This window comes from Pongo pygmaeus, chromosome 15 (genome assembly GCF_028885625.2).
Source record: "Pongo pygmaeus isolate AG05252 chromosome 15, NHGRI_mPonPyg2-v2.0_pri, whole genome shotgun sequence".
NCBI classification, from domain to species: domain Eukaryota; kingdom Metazoa; phylum Chordata; class Mammalia; order Primates; family Hominidae; genus Pongo; species Pongo pygmaeus.
In genome coordinates, this window is record NC_072388.2 from 72,336,610 (window position 1) to 72,362,344 (window position 25,735).

General features: G+C 42.0%; 1 protein-coding gene across 31 annotated transcripts in view; it reads right to left on the reverse strand.

Moving 5' to 3' along the window:
• NUMB (NUMB endocytic adaptor protein) overlaps positions 1-25,735 on the reverse strand; it is a 194,792-nt gene that overhangs the window by 142,245 nt on the left and 26,812 nt on the right. For all 31 annotated transcript variants that reach the window (XM_063651810.1, XM_063651806.1, XM_063651800.1 and 28 more), the window contains one exon: positions 172-303. The gene's annotated coding sequence lies outside the window, so the exon portion shown is untranslated. The remainder of the gene's footprint in view (positions 1-171; positions 304-25,735) is intronic.

Below are 25,735 nucleotides of genomic sequence, written 5' to 3' on the forward strand. Positions count from 1 at the left end.
TACAATTAAGGAAATGTTTCACCCTACCCACCTAAGATTACAAGTGATTTTACCAGGACAAAGGGTTATATTTGTAAAGGCAATAAAATGTTTGCATCTAACTACAAACCGGAAGAAAGACTGTTAGCTTTCAATCCACTTTGCTTATCCTTAAGTATCTCTTTCACTTACCTGTCCTAAGTGAGGTGTCTGAGGATTGCTGGCCCACCAATATTCCAATCTATGGATATAGATCAAGATCTTGAATTGCAACAGCGGCTGCACTGGCACTTTTCCCCGGAAGAAGTTGCTTAAGCCTCAAATCTGAAATTTTCAAGGAAAGAAAATCTTAAATATACATACCTCCTTTCAATCACTTAAAATTTCACTTATATAGTTGAGTAAGGACTGATGGAGTTGGTTATGATACATGGAAATGAATGCACAGGTTTCACTAAAAATAGAGTTGGCCTGGGCAATTCTTGAAACAGGGCAAAAATAATAACAATTTTAAAAACTGAGGTGGATAATATGGGTTCAAATTCCAGCCTTACATTCTTAAGAGCTATACGATCTCAGTGTAAGTCACAAATTCTCTGTGCATAAGTCTGATCATGTGATGAAGATTGAGGGAACCAGAGCAAAATTTTGGGCTAGGAGTCAGAAGACCTGGGTTCCAAACTCAGTGATCATTCTCCCTTGCTGTAAGAACTTTGATATGTCTCTATGGGCTCGATTTTATCATCTCTAAAAGGGGAAGGTTGAATTAAATAGTGGTTGTTCAAATCTAATTCTTTTTTTTTTTTTTGAGACAGAGTCTCGCTCTGTCGCCCAGGCTGGAGTGCAGCGGTGTGATCTCGGCTCACTGCAAGCTCTGCCTCCCGGGTTCATGCCATTCTCCTGCCTCAGCCTCCTGAGCAGCTAGGACTACAGGCGCCCGCCGCCACACCCAGCTAATTTTTCATATTTTTAGTAGAGACGGGGTCTCACCGTGTTAGCCAGGATGGTCTCGATCTCCTGACCTCGTGATCCGCCCGCCTCAGCCTCTCAAAGTGCTGGGATTACAGGCGTGAGCCACCGCGCCTGGCCAAATCTAATTCTTGAACAGATGCCAGCCATGACTAAAAACTATGTATAAAGTTATCAATTATGCTTACTATGAAATTGTCCTTCCTACATTTTTGGTGTTAAAATGGCTTCTTTTATGAGATTATGTGAAAGTAGCAGTAGATGGTAGCAGTTGTTGTTTAAGTTCTCCATAGCCAAAATAAAGAGCTGTAATTCTATGTAAGCAATCTATAAATTCTTTTTAGAAATTCTAGTGTCTGTATGATTTACATGAACTCTAAAATTCCTTATACTTCTAACATCCTACATACTCACTATTCAACTAATATTTATTAGGTATCCAATATGTAACAGGTAGTCTACTTGTTGCTGGGCTACCCAAAACATAAGATTAGTCCCTCCTCTGAAAAGCTCCCAATTTTAATAGGGAAATAGACACATATATCTCAAATACAACATAAATGAGTTAAGTCTTCTAATACAGGTTATGAACCTTATAATATATGGGAGGAAGAATGATAGAATGGATTTTGTTTTGTATTTTGGAGACTGGGTCTCGCTCTGTCTGCCAGCCTGGAGTGCAGTGGCGTGATCTCGCTCACTGCAGCCTCAACCTGCCAGGCTCAAGCAATCCTCTCACCTCCACCTCCTGAGTAGCTGGGACTACAGGCATGTGCCACCATGACCGGCTAATTTTTGGGGGGAGGTAGAGGGTGGGGGTGGGTACAGATGAGGTCTCACTATGTTGCACAGGCTGAATGAATGAGTTTTACAACTTAGTAAGCTTTTAAAGTGAGTTTTGTAGTTGTAGGATGAGTTAATTATAACCTCTTTAAACCTCAGTTTCTTTATTTGCAAAACAATAATGATTACAGATACCACAGAATTGTGGTAAACAGATAAGAGGCCAATCCAAAAAGTGAAAATGTTCAGCTCACACACCTTCCAGGAGACAAAAAAAAAATCATTTTAATAATGACATGGTACAAAAAGTTATTTACAAAACTGTAAATATGTATTTGTTTAAAACACTGTAAAACTCAGTAGTGCTTTTCTTCACTAGCTTCTAAGCAGCTGAAGGTCATAACTAACTTTGCTCCACTTTATATTCCTAGCATCTAGTACAATGCCTAATAAATAGCAGGTATCAATAAAGTTTATTAGAAGAAATAACTGAATAAATTGGTAAATGGCGAATCTATTTTTACAGAAATTAAAGTTATAGTAGCTAAAAGTAAAAATTCTCAGAACTTTTTCTAAGTTCTGAATATACATGCATGTTTTAGAAGCAAAATAAATTCACCAGACAATGCAATAGTGCTGTTCCTGAATAAGAAGACAAGCAGCAGTTCACTTTTTTTTTTTTTAGAGACAGGGTCTTGATCTATTGCCCAGGCTAGAGTGCAGTGGTACAATCATGCCTCACTGCAGTCTCAAACTCCTGGGCTCAAGTGATCCTCCCACCTCAGCCTCCCAAGTAGCTAGGACTACAGATGCACGCCCCACCATGCCCAGCTAATTTAAAAAAAATTTTTTTGTAAAGACAGTCTCACACAGGCTGGTCTCAAACTCCTGGGCTAAAGTAATCCTCCCACCTTGGTCTCTCAAACTGCTGTTTACAGGCATACACCACCACGCCCAGCTGGGCAGCTAACATTTAATGGGGACTGATTACTTGCCAAGAGCTCTTCTAAGCACCTCCTATGGATTATCCCATTTAATCCTCAATAATTCTCATGAAATTGACTATTTTTTAAAGAGATGAGGGGTCTTGGCTGTGCACGGTGGCTCATGCTTGTAATCCCAGCACTTTGGGAGGCTGAAGCAGGCGGATCACCTGAGGTCGGGAGTTTGAAACCAGCCTGACCAACATAGAGAAACCCTGTCTCTATTAAAAATACAAAATTAACTGGGCATGGTGGCGCATGCCTGTAATCCCAGCTACTCGGGAGGCTGAGGCAGGAGAATGGCTTGAACCCAGGAGGTGGAGGTTGCAGTGAGCCGAGATTGCACCATTGCACTCCAGCCTGGGCAACAAGAGGGAAACTCCGTCTCACAAGGAAAAAAAAAAAAAAAAAAAAAAAGAGATGGAGTGTCTTGCTCTGTTGCCTGGAGAGCCGTGATGATCATAGCTCACTGCAGCCTGAACCTCCCAAGCTCAAGTGATCCTTCTGCCTCTCAGCCTTTCAAGTAGCTGGGACTACACACATGTGCCACCATGTCTGGCCGATTCTTCTTATTTTTTGTATAAGCAGGGTCTTGTCATGTTGCCCACACTGGTTTCAAACTCCAGGCCTCAAGTGTCTTCCCACCTTGGCATTACAGGCATGAGCCACTGTGCCCAGCCAAATGCAACTATTAAATATTCTCATTTTATAACTAGGAAAACTGAGGCACAAATAACTTCCAAGATCACAAAAATATGAAATAGTGGGTATGGGGTTTTTAAAAGAGTGGTAAAATAAAACAGGCTGTCTGACTCCAGAGCCTATTTTTTATTATTTTTATTTTTATTATTTATTATTTTTTGAGACAGAGTCTCGCTCTGTCACCCAGGCTGGAGTGCAGCGGCGTGATCTCGGCTCACTGCAACCTCTGCCTCCCCCAGGTTAAAGCAATTCTCCTGCCTCAGCCTCCCAAGTAGCTGGGCTACAGGCACACAACACCACGCCCAGCTAATTTTTGTATTTTTAGTAGAGACAGGGTTTCACCATGTTGGCCAGGCTGGTCTTTAACTCCTGACCTCGTGATCCACCCGCCTCGGCCTCCCAAAGTGCTGGATTACAGGCGTGAGCCACTGTGCCTATTTTTTAATTAAATAATTGTGTATTTAAAAATCAGATTTTACCAGAACTGGGAACATTTGCTTCTAATGATTTGATTCTTTTTCTAAAAGATAAGGCCGGGCATGGTGGCTCACGCTTGTAATCTCAGCACTTTGGGAGGCCGGGACGGGTGGATCACCTGAGGTCAGGAGTTCAAGACCAGCCTGGCCAACATCGTAAGACCTCGTCTCTACCAAAAATACAAAAATTAGCTGGGCCTAGTGGTGCGCGTCTGTAGTCCCAGCTACTTGGGAGGCTGTGGCACAAGAATCGCTTGAACCCAGGAGGTGGAGGTTGCAGTGAGTCGAGATTGCGCCACTGCCCAGACCGTGCCACTGCACTCCACACTCTAGCCTGGGTGACAGAGCAAGACTCCAAGTCAAAACAAACAAAATAAAAACAAACAAACAAAACAAAGACTTCTTTTATTATGTATGCTAAACACAATGATAAGTTCCTGCCATCAAAAGCCCACAAACCAATGCAGTATTATAATATTAAGCAGTCACACCTGAATTTTACTGTTTTAAATTTAATTATCTCAATGTTTTTTCTTTTCTTTTTTTTTTTTTTTTTTTTTGATACAGAGTCTCACTCTGTCACCCAGGCTGGAGTGCAGTGGCACGATCTCAGCTCACTACAACCTCCACCTCTCGGGTTCAAGGGATTCTCATGCCTCAGACTCCTGAGTAGCTGGGACTACAGGCACATGCCACCACGCTCAGCTAGTATTTTTGTATTTTTAGTAGAGACGGGGTTTCACTATGTTGGCCAGGCTGGTCTCAAACTCCTGACCTCAAGTGATTGCCCACCTCAGCCTCCCGAAGTGCTGGGATTACAGGCGTAAGCCACCACACCCAGCCTTCATTTACTCTTAATTCCGAGTATTACAGCCTTAAGTTTTCAGAGAATATAGGAAAGGCTTATATGGTCTTAAAGGAAAAATTAGTTAAAAACCAAGAGAAACTCATTTTGCATGGCCATCTACTTTCAGATAATGTTGCAGGGGTGTTTGTTTTGAGACAGGGTCTCACTCTGTCGCTCTGGCTGGAATGCAGTGGTGTGATCATGCTTAACTGCAACCTCCGCTTCCTGGCTCAAGCAATTCTCCAGCCTCAGCCACCTGAGTAGCTGGGACTACAGGTGCAAGCCAGCAACACCCGGCTAATTTTTCATACAGATGGGGTTTCACCATGATGCCCAGGCTAGTCTTGAACTCCTGAGCTCAAAGCGATCTGCCCTTCTCAGCCTCCCAATTTGCTGGGATTATAGGCTTGAACCATTGTGCCTGGCCCCCAGATAATGACGAGTTTTTTTGGGGGCAGGCCGGGGGGGTTTTTTTTTTTTTTTTTTTGAGACGGAGTCTCGGTCTGTCGCCCAGGCTGGAGGGCAGTGGCATGATCTCAGCTCACTGCAAGCTCCGCCTCCCGGGTTCAGGCTATTCTCCTGCCTCAGCCTCCCGAGTAGCTGGGACTACAGGCGCCCACCACCACACTCAGCTGTTTTTTGTATTTTTAGTAGAGACAGGGTTTCACCATGTTAGACAGGATGGTCTCGATCTCCTGACCTCGTGATCCGCCTGCCTCGACCTCCCAAAGTGCTGGGATACAGGTGAGCTACCGCACCCAGCTGATAATGATGTTTTAAAAATACACACACAACACAGAATAAGAACAGCTGAATTTCATTACCAATAGATGCTCTAACAAACCAACTTCAGATGTAATTTGCAAAATACTATTTTTAGCCAACAATGTGTTTCACTTCATTTCGTCATTGGTCTGATTCTTTAACAGACTGTAGTGCTTCTCATGTTCTGCTTTCAGTTTTAACAATTGTGTTAAAAGGAGAGCTAAATACCAACAAAACACAGAGAAATAACAATAGGTCTTGTAAAGGCTTTTCAGATATGCAAGAAACAACACTGTTACTAGTGAAAACACCTTACATGTTATTTGACCAAAATGAACAATGATATAGCCAAAATAACTAAAGTAACATTTCACATTTTTCTATGATTACACTCCACATCTTTCTGCCTCCATACCAGCACGATAAACTATTTCTCCTTACTGTCTTGCAACTATTTTTTCTTTTCTTCTTCTTTTTTTTTTTTTTTTTTTTTTTGAGATGGTCTTGGCTCACTGCAACCTCCACCTCCCAGCTTCAAGCAATTCTCCTGCCTCAGCCTCCCAAGCAGCTGGGATTACAGGCACGAGCCACAACGCTCAGCTAATTTTTGTATTTTTAGTAGAGACAGGGTTTCACCACGTTGGCCAGGCTGGTCTTGAACTCCCTGCCTCAAGTGATCTGCCCACCTCAGCCTCCCAAAGTGCTGGGATTACAGGCGTGAGCCACCACGTCTGGCCTCTCGTAACTATTTTCAAGAAAACCAATATTCCAACGATGCTAGTCAAGAAGCCATGATAAATGGATGTTAGTTGTAATTACACAATACTTTAGAATTAGAGCAGGCCATGTTATATAATAAAGAGGAAATACGAAAACAGATTATTTCTAAAACAGTACCACGAAAGAAAGAAAAAAAATCTAGATTTCTATAAACAATTGGAAATGCTGGTACTTCACAGTGAATTCATAGAACTCAACTAAAGGCTGCTGGTTCAAAGATTTGGCTTGCCAAATTTTCCCCTAAACATTTAATATCCACTGTGACATTTTATGCCACTTCCTAGATTAAAAGTCTTTTGTTAATTCCATGAAGATAAATGAACACCCAAATTGTTTACATTCCAGGTATCTTCCACTAGAGGAACAGATCAGAGAAGAGCAACTTAAGCACAACATACAAGCTTTATTGAGACCTGCAAAACAGCGAAATTTGACACATTCTCCATACAAAATATGCTTAAGGGAAAAAATTATGTTAGTTGGAAAAACCACAGTAAAAACTCTTACTTTTTCTTTTTTTTTTTTTTTTTTTTTTTACTAGAATCACTGTGCCAGTTAGAATTAAGTTTAAAGGTTGTGGGGGGGGCATTCCTATTCACTACTATCAGGGCTTTATCCAACAATGGCATATCAGTGTAAAAGCTCTTTAGAAAATAATCACATTTCAAAATTATGCCCATCCTTTGACCCAATAGTTCCACTTCTAGAAAATTTATCCAAAATAAATGAGTGTGCAAATATGTATGTATAGGCTGAGGGCAGTGACTCAGACTGTAATCCCATCACTTTGGGAGGCCAAGGAGGGAGGATCACATGAGGCCAGGAGTATGAGACCAGCTTGGCCAATGTGGCAAAACCCCTTATCTACTAAAAATACAAAAATTAGCGAGGTGTGGTGGCACGTGCCTGTAAATCCCAGCTACTCAGGGGGGCTGAGGCATGAGAATCACTTGAACCTGGGAGGCAGAGGCTGCAGTTAATATGGACAGGAGGCAGGGAAATACAGGGTAGAAGAGGGCAGTTCTCCAGCAAAGGCTGGCCCTAAATGGGAACAAGCATTCCTGTTTTTGTGCCTAAATGTTGCCTTTGGGCTCACCACGCCCCCTTATCCTGTACCCATTGAAACCCCAACCCCCAGGCTCCACAAGCAGAAGAGCAGAAGAACAGAAGAGCAGCAGAATGGCATGGCAGAGGAGAAGAGAAGGAGCATCTGAACATTGAGAGGAGTTTGGCTGGGGATGGTTGGAGAGGAGATCAGTCACAGGATAGCTGAATTCCAGGTGATGATCATCTTCCCACTCCATCCCCTTTCCAGCTCCCCATCATCCTGCTGAGAGCCACTTCCATCACTCAATAAAATCTCTGCATTCACCACCCTCAAGTCTGTGTGTGACCTTATCCTTCCTGGATGCCAGACAAGGACTCAGGTAACAAGAGGGCAGAGTGTAAAAGGCTTCACTCTGACTTACACACTTAGCCATCTGTAGATGGCAACTGCTAAAAGAGCATTAATTGTAACACACCCCTAGACGCTACCATGGGGCTGGAGCCCAAAAGCACTCTCCCTGGCTCCTGCACCTGCCTGTCTACATGTTCCCCCTCCCGTAAGGGGTTTGAGTGAGAGGCAGCTGAGCCACACCGCTATCACAAGTCCCAGAAGCGGGTCAGGAAACTCTCCCGCTTCACTGTGAGCCAAGGTTGAGCCACTGCACTCCAGCCTGGGTGACAAAGTGAGACCCTCTCTCAAAAAAAAAGGTATGTATTGATTAAAAATACTCTATAATGTAAAAAAAAAAACAAACAAAACAGTAAAGCATATGGTGGTTACTCAAATTAAACATAGAATCACCATATATTCTAGCAATTCCATTTCCAGGTATATACCCAAAATAACTTAAAGTAGAGACTCAAACAGATATTTGTACACCAATATTCAAGGCAACATCATTCATAGTAGCCAAAAGATGGAAACAACCTAAGTGTCCACCGATGGATGAATGGCTAAACAAAATGTAGTCTAGGCTGGGGGCGGTGGCTCATGCCTGTAATCCCAGCACTTTGGGAGGATGAGGTGGGCAGATCACGAGGTCAGGAGTTTGAGACCAGCCTGACCAACATGGTGAAACCCCGTCTCTACTAAAAGTACAAAAATTAGCTGGGCATGGTGGCACGCGCCTGTAATCCCAGCTACTCAGGAGGCTGAGCCAGGAGAATCACTTGAACCCAGGAGGCGGAGGTCACAGTGAGCTGAGATCATGCCACTGCACTCCAGCCTGGGTGACAGGGCAAGACTCTGTCTCCAAAAAAAAAAAAGAAAAGTAGTCTATACATAAAATGGAATATTCAGCCTTTAAAAATAATGAAATTCTGACACTTGCTGCCACAAAGATGAACCTTGAAAATTGTGCTAAGTGAAATAAGCCAGACACAAAAAATAAACAAATATTGTATGATTCCATGTATATAAGATAACCACAATAGTCAAAATCATAGAGACAAAAAGGAGAATGGTGATTTTGTGGACTGGAGAGGAGTGGGGTATAGGAAATTGTTGTTTAATGGGCACAGAGTTTCAGTTTGTAAAACAGAAAAGTTCTGGGATGTACAGTGGTGATGGTTGCACAATAATGTCAACATACTGAATGCCACTGAACTGTACATTTAAAAACAGTTAAAACAGTAATTTTGGCCAGGCATGGTGGCTTACACCTGTAATCCCAGCGCTTTGGGAGGCACAGGCGGGTAGATCATTTGAGGTCGGGAATTCAAGACCAGCCTGACCAACATGGAGAAACCCCGTCTCTACAAAAATACAAAATTAGCCAGGCATGGTGGCACATGCCTGAGGAGGCTGAGACAGGAGGCTGAGACAGGAGAATCGCTTGAACCCGGGAGGCGGAGGTTGCGGTGAGCCGAAATTGTGCCATTGCACTCCAGCCTGGACAACAAGAGCAAAACTCTGTCTCAAAAAAAAAAAAGTAACTTTTATGTATATTTTACCACAATAAGGAAAAAAAAAGCAAAGCAAACCATATCACAACTTCTAGACCGGAATGAACACTGTGTTTATTATTTTTGAGTCCTATGGTGACTCTTCTTCCTTTGCTTTCTCATTATTCAGCACCCCTATACAAGTCATCAAGAATAGGACCGAAGATTCACCCTTGTAGTTCAAAGCATAATTACAGAAGTTACAATTTGTATCCATATTCTAATAATTAAACCCTGAATCAAAGTTAAAACTTGGAGCTTCTTTGCATAAATTTTTGATGACATAAGATTAAAGTTAAATATGTTCATAATGTCAGGTTTATAAAAAAGAAAAACAAAAAATAAATTCCTATGTAAATTATCTTCTCTTCGGCAAAAATTTCAAACTATCTAGTAGAAGGAGGAAAAGGAATGAAAATCTCAAGAGGGCTGGGCGCGGTGGCTCACGCCTGTAATCCCAGCACTTTGGGAGGCCGAGGCGGGCGGATCACAAGATCAGGAGATCGAGACCATCCTGGCTAACACGGTGAAACCCCGTCTCTACTAAAAATACAAAAAACTAGCTGGGTGTGGTGGCGGGCGCCTGTAGTCCCAGCTACCAGGAGGCTGAGGCAGGAGAATGGCATGAACCCGGGAGGCGGAGCTTGCAGTGAGCTGAGATCGTGCCACTGCACTCCAGCCTGGGCGACAGAGCGAGGCTCGGTCACAAAATAAATAAATAAATAAATAAATAAGGAAAACCTCAAGAGATATAACTAAATACTCATATTAGAAAGTCCCCAGAAAACTGAAGAATAAACTATTGAAATTTGAGCCTTAATGAATATGCAGTTTATGGTCAAAATAAGTAAAAGGGGAAGCTAAGTCTGACATCAAAGTAAACAGAAAGTCCCACCCAAGAATAGAAAGTCCCACCGAATCCCATCCTGCCCCTTAACATCCTCAGACAAACTCTGGCATAACCCAAAACATGTAGTTAGGGCACACGTACAGAATTCACTCCATCAAGGAATGGGTGTACTTAAGGGATGAATCCAAACTTAGTCCGAGCTGAAACTTTATTTTTTTTGAGACAGAGTCTTGCCCTGTCGCCCAGAATGGAGTGCAGTAGCGCCATCTTGGCTCATTGCAACCTCAGCCTCCCAGGTTCAAATGATTCTCCTGCCTCAGCCTACTGAGTAGCTGGGACTACAGGCACATGCCACCACGCCCAGCTAACTTTTGTACTTTTAGTAGAGATGGGGTTTCACCATGTTGGCCAAGCTGGTCTTCCTGACCTCACGTGATCCACCCGCCTTGGCCTCCCAAAGTGCTGGGATTACAGGTGTGAGCCACGGCGCCCAGCCCTAGCTGAAACCTTATTGCACTCAAGACCCAGATGTTTCCAGGTACGAGAGCAGTGTTCCTGCTTAGCCAGGCACTCACTGCAAGACACGTTGTCGTCTGACACAATCTATAAGCAGAGGAAAGCCAGGTCAACAGACTCACACTCCAAAGGAAACCAAGACAGCTGTCTTCAACTGTGAAAATGAACGGGGAAATCATTTATATGGTCACAATCAGCACTTAGAGAAAAACACATTGGAAAAGATGAGTGGATCACATGTATAAGGGTGACTATTGATTCACATTTTTTTTTCAACTGTCTATGTGTGCATGTGTGTGTATAGGTGTGTGTAGGTGGGGAAATTACCACCAAAAATGTTTTAAAAATTCATTGTTAGGCCAGGCACAGTGGCTCACACCTGTAATCCCAGCACTTTGGGAGGCCAACGCACGCAGATTGCTTGAGTCCAGAAGTTTGAGACTAGCTTGGTTGACGTGGCAAAACCTTGTCTCTACAAAATATACAAAAATTAGCCAGGTGTCATGGCACACGTCTGTAATCCTGGCTACTTGGGAGGCTGAGACATGAGAATTGCTTGAATCTGGGAGGTAGAGGTTGCAGTGAGCTGAGATCGCACCATATTATTATGGAAATAGACACTTGCACCTAGACACAGAATCACCATGAATATGGCTGCACTCCAGCCTGAGCAACAGAGCCAGACCCTGTCTCAAGAAAAAATACAATAAAATAAAATTCATTATTGTAGAGAAATTTTTGTATTAAGACATGTGTACCTGAAGACATAAGCAAGAATATTTTTGTAAGAGCAACAAAATGGGGGAAAAAAGTCTATCTTTAGAAAAAAGACAAATTGTGGCATAGTCATAAAATTAATACAAGTATCTGAGAAATGCACAACAGTGCATAAACCTGAAATAAATTGCAAATAGGTAACCTATCTGTTCTCAGTTTTTGAAAATTAATCTACTGCCTAAAGTAATACAAGAGAAAGAAAAGGAAAGTTTTTTTTGTTTGTTTTTTTTTTTTGAGACAGAGCCTTGCTCTGTCACCCAGGCTGGAGTGCAATGGTGCAATCTCAGCCCACTGCAACCTCCACCTCCCGGACTCAAGCGATTCTCCTGCCTCAGCCTCCCGAGTATCTGGGATTATAGGCATGCACCACTGCGCCCAGCTAATTTTTGTATTTTTAGTAGAGACGGGGTTTCACCATGTTGCCCAGGCTGGTCTTGAAGCCTCAGGTGGTCCACCTGCCTCAGCCTCCCAAAGTGCTGAAACTACAAGCAAGAGCCACTGTGCCTGGCCAGAAGAGTAATTTTTAATAAAATATTTTAATATGCAAATGCTCAGGTATAACGATCCTAAAATTCATATTATTACGGAAATAGACACTTGCACCTATACACATATCACCATGAATGTGACAGCTACAAATGTAGATTGAGACAAATAAGCTGAATGGGAAAATCAAATACCATAAGGGGCAATGCCATTAGTAATAGGATTTTCTAAAACAGTGAACAACTCTTGGTAAAGTTCTGAACAAAACAAAGTACAATTTGCCCCAGGTTAATACTCAGTAGTTACATTCCTGGAAAATTCAGTGTCTATTAAAACTATGTTTAAAAAAAAAAACCCTTTGTGTCTAAATGTAAAACAGAATTAGAATAACATAAGTATAGGCTGGGTACAGTGGCTCACACCTGTAATCCCAGCACTTTGGGAGGCCAAGGTGGGTGGATCATTTCAGGTCAGGAGTTTGAGCCCAGCCTGGCCAACATGGTGAAACCCCGTCTCTACTAAAAATACAAAAAATTCGCCGGGCGTGATGACGGGTGACTGTAGTCAATCCCAGCTACTCGGGAGGCTGAGGCAAGAGGATCACTTGAACCTGGGAGGTGGAGGTTGCAGTGAGCCAAGATTGCACCACTACACTCCAGCCCAGATGACAGAGCGAGACTTTGTCAAAAAAAAAAAAAAAAAAAAAAAGATAAGCATAAACAGGTTTTTCACCTACAAGAAGGTTTGGGGAAATAAAGTTATGCGGAACTGTCTCATACCTTGTGGGATGTCTGGCATTCCTGGCTCCTGTTCATTGAATGTGAAAACTAGACTCATCCTCCTCTAATCATTGTGGCAACCAAAAGTGCATCCTTAAAGATCCAAACACGTCATAGTAGCAGTACTATCCTTGTGGAGAACCAGAGCCTTCAAGCAAGGATAGAGCTCAATATGGCCTCCAAATTGCCCTTATTTTCATGACACCATGAGTTGAATAGGATAAAAAGCCTAACCAATTTCTAACTCTGGTAAAGAAGGTCTATTTGTTTGTGTTACTATAAAGGAAACTGAAACTAGGAAATTTATAAAGAAAAGAGGTTTAACTGGCTCACGGTTCTGCAGGATATACAAGCATGGCACCAACATTTGCTTGGCTTCTAGTGAGGGCCTCAGGAAGCTTTTACAATCATAGTGGAAGGCCAAGTGGGAGCAGGCAGATCACATGGTGAGAGCAGGGGAAAGGGGGTGGGGAGGTGCCACACTCTTTCAAACAACCACATCTCACGGAAACTCACTGAGCAAGACTCATTTATCACCAAGGAGATAATGGTAAATCATTCATGAGGGATCTGCTCCCAGGATTCAATCACTCCCCTGGCCCCACCTCCAACCTGGGAATCACATTTCAACGTCAGATGTGGAAGGGACAAACAACCAAACCATATCAGGAGGAAGAGATCCTGTCTCAAAAAAAAAAAAAAACAAAACTGTTACATTCCCAGATGTTATAGTTTACACAGTGTTTTGGTTTAAATTTAATCCTTATAACTGACAGATATCATAAGACAGATGTCATTATTCTTTTCATATTACTTATAAGGTGAACAATCTCAAAAAGGTCAGTCACAAAGCTGGTAAGTGACAGAGACAAGATTTCAAGCCCTCTGATTTCAAATCCTGTGTTCCTTCCACCAAACTAAACTGCTTTACAAATATCCAGTATGGCAATACAGATAAAAAGGAGTATTCATGGCACAAGGTCAATATAAAGACTCTTGATTGGCCGGGTGCAGTGGCTCACGCCTGTAATCCCAGCACTTTGGGAGGTCAAGGTGGGTGGATCACCTGAGGTCAGGAGTTCAAGACCAGCCTGGCCAACATGATGAAACCCCGTCTCTACTAAAAAAAAAAAACAGGCTGGGCACAGTGGCTCACACCTGTAATTCCAGCACTTTGGGAGACCGAGGCAGGCGGATCACCTGAGGACAGGCGTTCTAGACCAGCCTGGCACCAACATGGCGAAAGCCCATCTCTACTAAAAAATACAAAAATCAGCCGGGCATGGTGGCTGGCACCTGTAATCTGTAATCCCAGCCCTTGGGAGGCTGAGGCAGGAGAATGGCTTGAACCCAGGAGGTGGAGGTTGCAGGGAGCCAAAATCACACCACTGCACTCCAGCCTGAGCATCAGAGCAAGATTCTGTCTCAAAAAAGAAAAAAAAAAATTAGCCAGGCATGGTGGCACACGCCTGTAATACAAGCTACTTGGGAGGCTAAGGCAGAAGAATGGCCTGAACCCAGGAGGCAGAGGTTATAGTGAGCAGAGATTGTGCCACTGCACTCCAGCCTGGGCGTCAGAGCAAGATTCTGTTTAAAAAAAATTAGCCAGGCATGGTGGTGCATGCCTGTAATTCCAGCTACTTGGGAGGCTGAGGCAGGAGAATCGCTTGAACCCAGGAGGTGGAGGTTGCAGTGAGCTGAGATTGTGCCATTGGACTCCAGCATGGGTGACAGAGTGAGACCCTGTCTCCAAAAAACAAAAAAAAGAAAAAAAGAAAAAAAGAGAAAAAGACTCTTGATCTATTTTGATACATGACAGATGGTTGTATTAATACTTGTACTGTAGGTTGGTACAAAAGTAATCATGGTTTTTGCCATTAAAAGTAATTGCAAAAACCACAATTACTCTCTCTCTATATATAGAATCTCACTTATTTCTGAATATGAGAAATTTTTAAATATTGGCAGTCTTGTCCTAGATTGAAAAATAAAAAAGAAGAAACATTTAAAAAGAAAGACATAAAATTTTAGGAGCAACTATGACAAGCAGTGTTTAATTTCTTCCTAATACCTGAAAGGTTCTGGGTCAGAATCCTAATATGTCTTCTACTTAATCAAAGATTTCCAAATCCCATCATTGATTCTGACAACAAATTAACATAATCTTTTTAAAAACCTTTGCATTTGGGGACAAATGTATAACCATTAAGAACTTTATAAAATCTTGCCTTAACTAAAGTGCTTCTAATGAAGTCACTATCAATCCTCTCAGTGCCACGCTTCTTTCTTGATAAAACACTCTCATGGTTCCAAACACCTATATGCACACAGTAGTTTACAATACAAGACAAAAATAAAAACAAAGGCATCAGGACTTGATGTAAGAGGAAAAAAGGAAGTGGCATGTCGTATTATTTCAGCTGAAGAAATAAGGAAGTAGAATCATTTACCAACAAGCATAATCTTCATGAGCACGTCTCTAAAGGGCAGAATGATATACTCAGGTTTTCCTGAAAAAGAATAGCACACAATGGTCTACAACACTCATCTCTCCACTAATTCAAACACCAAATCTGAGAAGAAAAACTAATTTAACTGACCGTTCTGATTTCTAAAGAAAAAACAATAATGCTTGCTTCTGGATTCATGGTTCAAGTTTAACTGACTAGAATGACGGCTTTAGGAGCTGCAATATGCAAATATATAAGTCATAACCTAAACACAGAGGCTGGAAGTTTGTCCTATAATATTTTATCCCTCCTTTTTGTTCTTCTTTCCCCTGAAGGATCTTTACCTCAGTCAGAACTATGGTTGTCTAAGCCAGCATCTCTACCCCAAGCACCACTTTATTTTCTCCCTCATACACATCATCACACCCCTTTTTCCTGACTTAAAATTCACTCCATTCCAACCTCTATGGTGTCTCTATGACATCTACACAGGTTAAACTGACTTCTTTGATTCATAGCTAATAGAAAGTGCACGCAATAGAGCTTAAAGGAGTATCAATTACATGAATATTTCTGGAAAGCAACTGTAAATACAAAGAATAAAGCACTCTGTTATATTGAAAAAAATTGCAATTCATCATGAAAAACCTTCAGGTCAAGGTACCCAGGATATAGATTAAGATTAAATTTAATATAATTTTTAAACTTTTTTTTAACAAATAGAAATAGGGGTCTCACTATGTTGCCCAGGCTGGTTTTGAACTCCTGGCCTCAAGCAATCCTCCTGCCTCAGCCTCCCAAAGTGTTGAGATTACAAATGTGAGCCACTGCACCTGGCCTAAAATTAAAGTTAAATGTCTCACCCAAGTGCCTCAAAACGTGCCATAATTCCCAAACAGATTTACAGATATTCTGAATATTGATTGACAAGTATTTGGGGGTTACTATATAACTATCTAAATACCAACAAGGAATTATAGGACTCACTTGAAAATATAATAATTACTATATATACAGCACCTACTATATTCAAGGCACTGTTCTAAGAATTTACATATAAATGTGTGTAAGTGTGTATAATCTCATTTCATCAGCACAAAGAAACACTAAGAGATAGGGGCTATAATTCTAATTTTATTTATTTATTATTTTTTTTTTTGAGACAGAGTCTCACTGTGTCACCCAGGCTGTAGTGCAGTGGTGCAATCTTGGCTCACTGCAACCTCCGCCTCCCAGGTTCAAGCAATTCTCCTGCCTCAGCCTCCGGAACAGGTGGTACTACAGGTAAGTGCCACCAAGCCCAGCTAATTTTTCGTATTTTTAGTAGATACGATGTTTCAACATGTTCTCCAGGCTAGTCTCAAACCCTTGATCTCAGGTGATCCACCCACCTTGGCCTCTAAAAATGCTGGGATTACAGACATGAGCAACCGTGCCCAGCCTCTAATTTTAAAGATGAGAAAATGTGGCTTTGAAAGAAGGCAAGATTTGAAATCTTGGCTTCAGGCCAAGATGGTACAGTAAATTCACCCAAATAACTATATATAAGTGTATCAAATATATAAATAAATAATGCATAGCTGGCTCAAAAAATAATGTAAATACCTTCCAGGCATTGGTAAGTAATACAAATGCAAAGTGGTAAGGCCTCTGAAGCCAGAGGCCTACTAGGCTCCTGGTTCAGAAGCAGGCAGTGGCAGCTGGGAGTTTGGCTTCCTCGGGGAACAAGCAATAAAAATGTTCCATATAAGACAGAACCTGGCCTGGCACAGGGGCTCACACTTGTAACCTCAGCAATTTGGGAGGCCGAGGCAGGAGGATCACTTGAGCCCAGGAGTTTGAGACCAGCTTGGGCAACACATAGAGAATCCATCTCTACAAAAAATTTAAAAATTAGCCAGGGCCGGGTGCAGTGGCTCAGACTGTAAACCGAGCACTTTGGGAGGCTGAGGCGGGTGGATAATCTGAGGTCAGAAGTTCAAGAACTGCCTGACCAATATGGTGAAACCCTGTCTCCACTAAAAATACAAAAACTAGCCAGGCGTGGTGGCGGGCACCTGTAGTCCCAGCTACTCAGGAGGCTGAGACAGGAGAATTGCTTGAACCTGGGAGGCGGAGGTTGCAGTGAGCCAAGATCGTGCCACTGCACTCCAGCCTGGGGGACAGAGCGAGACTCCATCTCAAAACAACAACAAAAAATTAGCCAGGCATGGTGGCACACGCCTATACGTCCCAGCTACTTAGGAGGCTGAGATGGAGGATCACTTGAGTCTGGGAGGTCCGGGCTGCAGTGAGTCATGACTGTACCACTGCACCGCAGTCCAGTCTGGGCAACTGAATGAGACTCTTACAGTAAAAAAAAAAAAAAAAAAAAAAAAAAAAAAAAAGACAAGACAGAGTCTGCCAGAGCTAGGGTGGGGGTAGGGTTCCCTTATTTATAAAGAAGGCTGAAAGCAACTGGCCAACTCTGCCTGGAGCTATTGCTTACAGGAAATAACTCTTAAGTTGCATGACCCAGACACAGCTTCAAAAACAAGAAAGAGGCCTGGTGCGGTGGCTCACGCCTGTAATCTCAGCACTTTGGAAGGCGGAGGCAGACGGATCACCTGAGGTCAGAGACCAGCCTGGCCAACATGGTAAAATTTTGTAAAAATACAAAAATTAGCCAGGCATGGTCGCACACGTCTGTAATCTCTGCTACTCAGGAGGCTGAGGCAGAAGAAACGCTTGAACCTCGGAGGCAGAGGTTGCAGTGAGCCGAGATCACATCACTGTACTCCAGCTTGGGCAACAGAGTAAGACTCTGTCTAGAAAAAAAAACAAAACAAGAAAGAGACCAAGCCACCTGCTAGCTCTGTGACTGGATCTGCAATATCCACAATATCAACAGTATCTCTAAGGAGCAGGAATTCTAAACTTTGTCCTAGAATTGGGATCTAGAGGCAATCAAAACTACTGTACAAGAAAGAGAAAACACAAGACGGACAGTGAAAGCCAGTTCTCAAGAATAGAAGACAACTAAAGCTGCTGTTATGTCTTGAATAACATTCCAATCTCCATTTCCTGAATATGTATCTATTAAGACTGCTTCTGGTGCTCTCTCACGTCCCTCGGTATTTATAAGATAAACCCTTAAGCAGTTAAGGTAACCAGAAAGAACCTAACACGCTTAAACCTTTTCTACTTTCCCAACAAACCAACAATCATGATCATCTGAAAATATTATTTTTTAATGGGATAAAGTTACAAAAACCTATTCCTAACTGACAGCCCTTGAAAAGTACAAAAATAAGCATCTAGATTTACCAGTCAAAGAAAAGTGTCTTTATAACTAACTTTGTTGAGTGGGCCTAAGCAAACTTTAAGTGTTATGGAATCTCTCATATTTAGCCTTCCTATTATCAACCAGACACAGGACTTTCCTACCACTAGGAAGGGAGTGGTTTCCAGTTTTAAGATGATACAATTGAAAAGTTTTGAAAAGGAATTAAAAATAGTCTCAAGAGAATAACTTGAAATAGAAACTGTGTTTTCATAAAATATGAGTCAAATTAGTAATCCATCACTTAAATCCTAGATCTATGTCTGCTACTACCTAGCTGTGGGACTTTAGCTAACCTACCTAGGCTTCAGGTCCTTTATCTGTTTAAAAAAAGAACACTTTATGAGGTCTCTTGGGCTCTTCTAATTCTGACATCATAAAATTCTATTAAACGTATGACAGGAATGTTTGCTAAGTGTAAACATATTCAGCATTTACACAGTGTTCTCAACACCTTCAAAAAAACTCTACCAGTGCCGTCCACCACTTTCTCTCCTCCCAAAGTCACATAAGCAGAATCTAAAAACAAAACATGGCTAGGCACAGCGCCTTGTGCCTGTAATCCCAGCACTTTAGAAGGCAGAGGTCAGGGGATCTCTTGAAGCCAGGAGTTCGACCAGCCTGGGCAACATACCAAGACTCTGCCTCTAAAAAAAAATTAAAAATTAGCCAGGTATGGTGGTGCATGCCTGAGTCCCAGCTACTCAGGAGGCTGCGGCAGGAGATCACTTGAGCTCAGGAGTTCAAGGCTGCAGTAAGCTATGATCACACCACTGCACTCCAGCCTGGGAGACAAAGTGAGACCCTGTCTCTACAACATTAAAATAAAAACAAAATAAAACATTTTCTGAGACATTTCCAAAATAATTTTTAATATGGTAATATATGCTAGAATTGGAGACGTGTAATTTATATATACTCTCCTGAGTTTGAAAAACACATAACTATGTAACCACCACCACAATCAAGATATAGAACAGATACAAAAGATACACAGAACACCCAAAAAAATTCCCTCATGCCCTCAGTAGTCAAACTCTCTTCCAATCCCTCACAACCACTGGTCAATTTTCTTTCCCTAGGAGCCGGGCGCAGTGGCTCACGCCTGTAATCCCAGCACTTTGGGAGGCCGAGGCAGGCGGATCATGAGGTCAGGAGATCGAGACCATCCTGGCTAACACGGTGAAACCCAGTCTCTACTAAAAAAAAAATACAAAAAATTAGCTGGGTGTGGTGGCGGGCGCCTGTAGTCCCAGCTACTTGGAAGGCTGAGGCAGAAGAATGGCGTGAACCAGGGAGGCGGAGCTTGCAGTGAGCCGAGATTGCGCCACTGCACTCCAGCCTGGGCGACGGAGCCAGACTCCATCTCAAAAAAAAAAAAAAAAAAAAAAAAAAGTTTTTGAATTTTGTTCTTTGAGACAGAGTCTCAGTCTGTCACCTAAGCTGGAGTACAGTAGCGCAATCTTGGCTCACTGCAACCTCTGCCTCCAGGCTCAAGCAACCCTCCTACATCAGCATCCAAATCACTGGGATTATAGGAGTGCACCACCACATCCAGCTAATTTTTGTATTTTTAGTACAGATGGGGTTTCACCATGTTGGCCAGGCTGGTCTCCAGCTCCTGACCTCGTGATCCGCCCACCTTGGCCTTCCAAAGTGCTGGGATTACAGGCATGAGCCACCACACTTGGCTTTTTTTTTTTTTTTTTTTTTTTTTTTTGAGACAGAGTCTCACTCTGTCACACAGGTTGGAGGGCCGTGGCACGATCTCGGCTCACTGCAACCTCTGCCTCCCAGGTTCAAGCAACTCTCGTGCTTCCGCCTCCCTAGTAGCTGGGATTACAGGCATGTGCCACCACACCTGGCTAATTTTTGTATTTTTAGTAGAGACAGGGTTTTGCCACGTTGGCCATGTTGGCGTGGTGGCTCATGCCTGTAATCCCAGCACTTTGGGAGGCCGAGGAAGGTGGATCACTTGAAGTCAGGAGTTCGAGACCAGCCTGGCCAACATGGTGAAACCGTCTCTACTAAAAAAATACAAAAATTAGCCAGGCATAGTGGCATGTGCATGTAATCCCAGCTACTCGGGAGGCTGAGGCAGAATTACTTGAACCCAGGAGGCAGAGGTTGCAGTGAGCTGAGATCATGCCACTGCACTCCAGCCTGAGCGACAGAGCAAGACTCCGTCTCAAAAAAAAAAAAAAAAAAAAAAGAAAAAAGAAAATATCATCGATTTCATGTGGAATTTATCATGACTTTTAAGGTAGTTTTAAACTACCTGTCTAAACAAAAATATTAAATATGCTCACTCTAAAATCTTTACCCAAAGGGAGTAAGAAATAAGGGGAAGGGGCAGAGAGTGGTAGACTCCAAAATATTCAGTACTACACCCTGCCCAAATTCCAAAGTAATTTAATTAAACACTTTCCAAAAAAAAAAAAAAAAATCAGGTATTTTAGCAGCACTCTCAAAAGTCCAGACATAATTTTACTAATAATTAACTTGTAACACTTTGTTATTCATAAGCCCTTATAGAGTATAACTGTTTTAATTCTATTCATTCAATAAGAATGTACTGATTACCAATCAAATCTCCAAAGAGTATAAGCAGTACTATAGTACTATATACAAAAATCACAGAATTTTAAAGGTTAGGAGAGATTTGAAAGCATAATCAAGATAATTTTACAGAGTAACAAAGTTTGGGGAGGATGAGGCTTCACCACACTAGATATCCACACTTATTATAAAGCTACGGTAAATAAGACAGTGTAATATTGACATAGGGATAGGCAAATAGCACAAAAACAGGCTCACATGAATATAGAGATAAGATACATGACTTAAGATCCTCACTGAAGTGAGAGGAATGAATGCTACTCAATAAATGGTGTTGGTCCTATTTATTTTGTATATTTAAAAAATAACATACTCATTATTCACTATAATTTTTAGAATATTTCAGCATTAAAAAAACTTTAAAGATCATCCAGTCAAATACTATCACTTTATAAAAAGAAAAACAAAGACCCAGAGAAGACATTTAGCCAAATCCTACAGGCAGGATAAGAATTAAACTCACATATCATGTTTATTAACATTCAATACATATATAAAGAGCTTCTCATTCACTCCTTAAGTCAGCCATGACAGGAATAATGACACCAAATCAGAAGTGGAGGAGACACAAAAGGTATGGTGAAGGACATGGCCAATCAGTACTATCATTTCCTGTGATGCCTAGACCCTCTTTCAAGGAAACTGGCCAAAAACTCTAGCCCTCTCCTGAAGATTAATCTTATCTAAACCCAAACTAATGATGAAGAATAATTCTGTGGTCTCAGTATGCAGGGAACTCAGAAAGAAGAGAATTTTTCACCGGGCATGGTGGTTCACACCTGTAATCCCAGCACTTTGGAAGGCTGAGGCAGGAGGATCACCTGAAGTCAGGAGTTCAAGACCAGCCCGGCCAACATGGCGAAACCCCATCTCTACTAAAAATACAAAAAAATTAGCCGGGCATGATGGCACACGCCTGTAGTCCCAGCTACTCAGGAGGCTGAGACAGGAGAATTGCTTGAACCCGGGAGGCAGAGGTTGCAGTGAGCCAAGATTGCAGTGAGCCAGCACTTTGGGAGGCCAAGGCAGGCAGATCACTTGAGGTCAGGAGTTCAAGACCAGTCTGGCCAACACGGCAAAACCCCGTCTCTACTGAAAATACAAAAATCAGCTGGGCACGGTGGTGCATGCCTGTAGTCCCAGCTACTTGGGAGGCTGAAGCAGGAGAATCGCTTGAACCCAGGAGACGGAGGTTGCAGTGAGCCAAGATCACGCCACTGAACTCTAGTCTGGGTGACAGAGCCAGACTCCATCTCAAAAAAAATTAAAAAAAAGTAGTAGTGCTATAGTAGGCCCAATTATTAGGTCCAACAATTTTCATCAACTTCCTTTTTCACTCAGTTTGTTTCCAGGGAATGTTAATTTTAAACATTACATTTTCAGAGTCTCACAAAGACCAGTTAAACAGCGCTGAAAACTGTCAGAAGTAGTTGCTCCTATTCTAAGACTCAAAGTACAGAGAGAAGTGACTTATCTTCTCTAGAAAAGCAATTTAAGGTTACTAAGTTTGTCCACCGTCTGTTAATTCAGATAAAAATCTCCTTTGATAAATCACCCCTGAAATATATGACAGGAGTATAGGTAGTAAAGAGAAAGAAACTGATAGCCTATTTGCAAACTTAGAAATCCCGATTTAGGCCAGGCGCGGTAGCCCATGCCTACAATCCCAGCACTTTGGGAGGCCGAGGCTGATGGATCACCTGATGTCAGAAGTTTGAGACCATCCTAGCCAACCAACATGGTGAAACCCTGTCTCTACTAAAAATACAAAATTAGCCAGGTGTGGTGGTGCACGCTTGTAATCCTAGCTACTCCAGAGGCTGAGGCAGGAGAATCGCTTAGAACCTGGGAGGCGGAGGTCACAGTGAGCCGAGATCGTGCCACTGCACTCCAGCCTGGGGGATATGGGGAGACTCTGTCTCAAAAAAAAAAAAAAAAAAAAAAAGAAATCCCAATTTAAACTTGGGCCACTACTACCACACAATGATATGCTCAACAACAAATGTAAAATTGACTACATTTAATTTAATCCATTTAGCACTGAAAGTTAAGAGTATGAGCTCTGGAGCCAAATTATCTAGGTTTGAATCCCAGTTCTACCACTTACTCTATGATATTGGACAAATCACTTACCTTCTCTATCTCAGATTCCCTACCAGTAACATAAAGATTATAATAGTAGCTGCGCTCACAGGAGTTATCATGAGGATTAGTTAGTGCATGTAAAGCACTTAGAATGCTTCTTGGAATGTAGCATTGGCTGCTGCTAGTATTAATATTATCATTATTATCTGATACTTTACTAGGCTATCAGTTCTCACAAGTGGCCCAAATATAGAATAGTTTCCTAACCAGATCACACTATTTTAACATTCTTGAATCAGTGATTCAATCAGTGAATCAAATTCAGAAAGTACCTCTAGACTGGGTGCAGTGGCTCACACCTGTAATCCCAGCACTCTGGGAGGCTGAGGTGGGAGAACTGCTTAAGGTGAGGAGTTCGAGAACAGCCTAGACAACACAGCGAGACTTCATCTTTATTTTTTAATTTTGTAATAGAAAAAAAAATGAAAAAACCATAGCTCTCTACAAAACACAGCCTGAAGTCTTTCTTTTGAATCATTCAACTTATCAAAGTTCCCACCAATATTAACCAATAGCAAATATTTACTCCAAAAAATCAACATGAATTATCACTATATGAAAGTTCTGAGAAATCTTCTATTTGGAATAATTATTTCATTTTATTTTTAATTATAAATCCATCTCCCATCTCTGCTCTTACAAATGAGAATAAATCTGGATCCATAAGTAGTAACAAAACACACAATCTTTTACTAAGATATTTACTATCAATCTGCAAATTTGCCTTTGTCAAATATATTCACCAAAAAAAGTAAGTGTGCAATATATTTAATCATCTGGAAAACACAAGTTACAACTACTCTAAGATGCCACTTTATACTCACTAGAATGACTAAAATCAAAGGGACTAACAACTCAGGTAGTGGCAAGGATGTGGAGCAACTGATCTCATAAACTGCTGATGAAGTATTAAAACGGTATAACCATTCCATGGTTCTCTTTGGAGAACCATTTGGCAATTACTTTTTTTTTTTTTTTTGAGACAGAGTCTCGCTCTGTCGCCCAGGCTGGAGTGCAGTGGTGTGACCTTGGCTCACTGCAAGCTCCACCTCCCAGGTTCATGCCATTCTCCTGCCTCAGCCTCCTGAGTAGCTGGGACTACAGGCGCCCGCCACCACGCCCGGCTAATTTTTTTGTATTTTGAGTAGAGATGGGGTTTAACCGTGTTCGCCAGGATGGTCTCGATCTCCTGACCTCGTGATCCACCCGCCTCAGCCTCCCAATGTGCTGGGATTACAGGCATAAGCCACTGCACCCAGCCGGCAATTTGTTATAAAGTTAAACACACATGTGCCCTGTGACACAACAATTCTGCTAGGCATTCACCCAAGAGAAATGAAATGTTCACAAAAATACTTGCAAAGCAATGTTTATAGCAGCCTTCTCATTATAATAACCAAAAACTAAAAATGATCTGGGCTCAGTGGCTCACGCCTGTAATCCCAGCACTTTGGGAGGCCGAGGTGGGCAGATCACTTGAGGTCAGGAGTTCAAGACTAGCCTGACCAACATGGTGAAATCCCATCTCTACTAAAAACACAAAAATTAGCAGGGCATGGTAGTGCGCGCCTATAATCCAACTACTCGGGAGGCTGAGGTGAGAGAATTGCTTGAATTGAGAAGGTGGAGGCTGCAGTGAGCCAAGATCGCACCACTGCACTCTAGCCTGAGCAACAGAGCAAGACTCTGTTTCAAAAAAAAAAAAGAAAATGACACAAATATCAATAGAAGAATGGAAAAACAAAGTGTAGTATATTCATAAAATGATGTACTGTGTCACTTAGAAATTATCTGTTGTCTACAATAATGATGCAGAATTTACTATACAATGAGGATGCCTATTTTTAGCCTTATTTTTAGTTTCTTCAAATTCTGTCTCATTTTAAAGTGCATTTTAAACAGTCTCTAGTTGAAGATCATTTTGATTCTGAAAATAACCTTACTTTTTGTTTAGTAACTCACTTGGATTTTCTTATCACAATAGAAACTTTTGAATGATTTTTGTTTTGTTTTGTTTTTGTTGACGGAGTCCCGCTCTGTCGCCCAGGATGGACCAGAGTGGCATGATCTCAGCTCACTGCAACATCTGCCCCCTGGGTTCAAGGGATTCTCCTGTCTCAGTCCCCTGAGTTTTAGCTGGGATTACAGGCGCATGCCACCACGCCTGGCTAATCTTTGTATTTTTAGTAGAGACACGGTTTCACCATGTTGGCCAGGCTGGTCTTGAACTGCTGATCTCATGATCTGCCCACCTTGGGCTCCCAAAAAGTGTTGAGATTACAAGCGTGAGCCACCATGCCCAGCTTTGAAGGATTTTTAAATTGGTACCTTTCCAAAGCAAATAAGTCACAGGGTTTTATTAAATGATACTCTTATAGAAACTCTTGGCCAGGCGCGGTGGCTCACACCTGTAATCCCAGCACTTTTGGAGGCTGAGGTGGGTGGATCACGAGGTCAAGAGATGGAGACCATCCTGGCCAACGTGGTGAAACGCTGTCTCCACTAAAAATACAAAA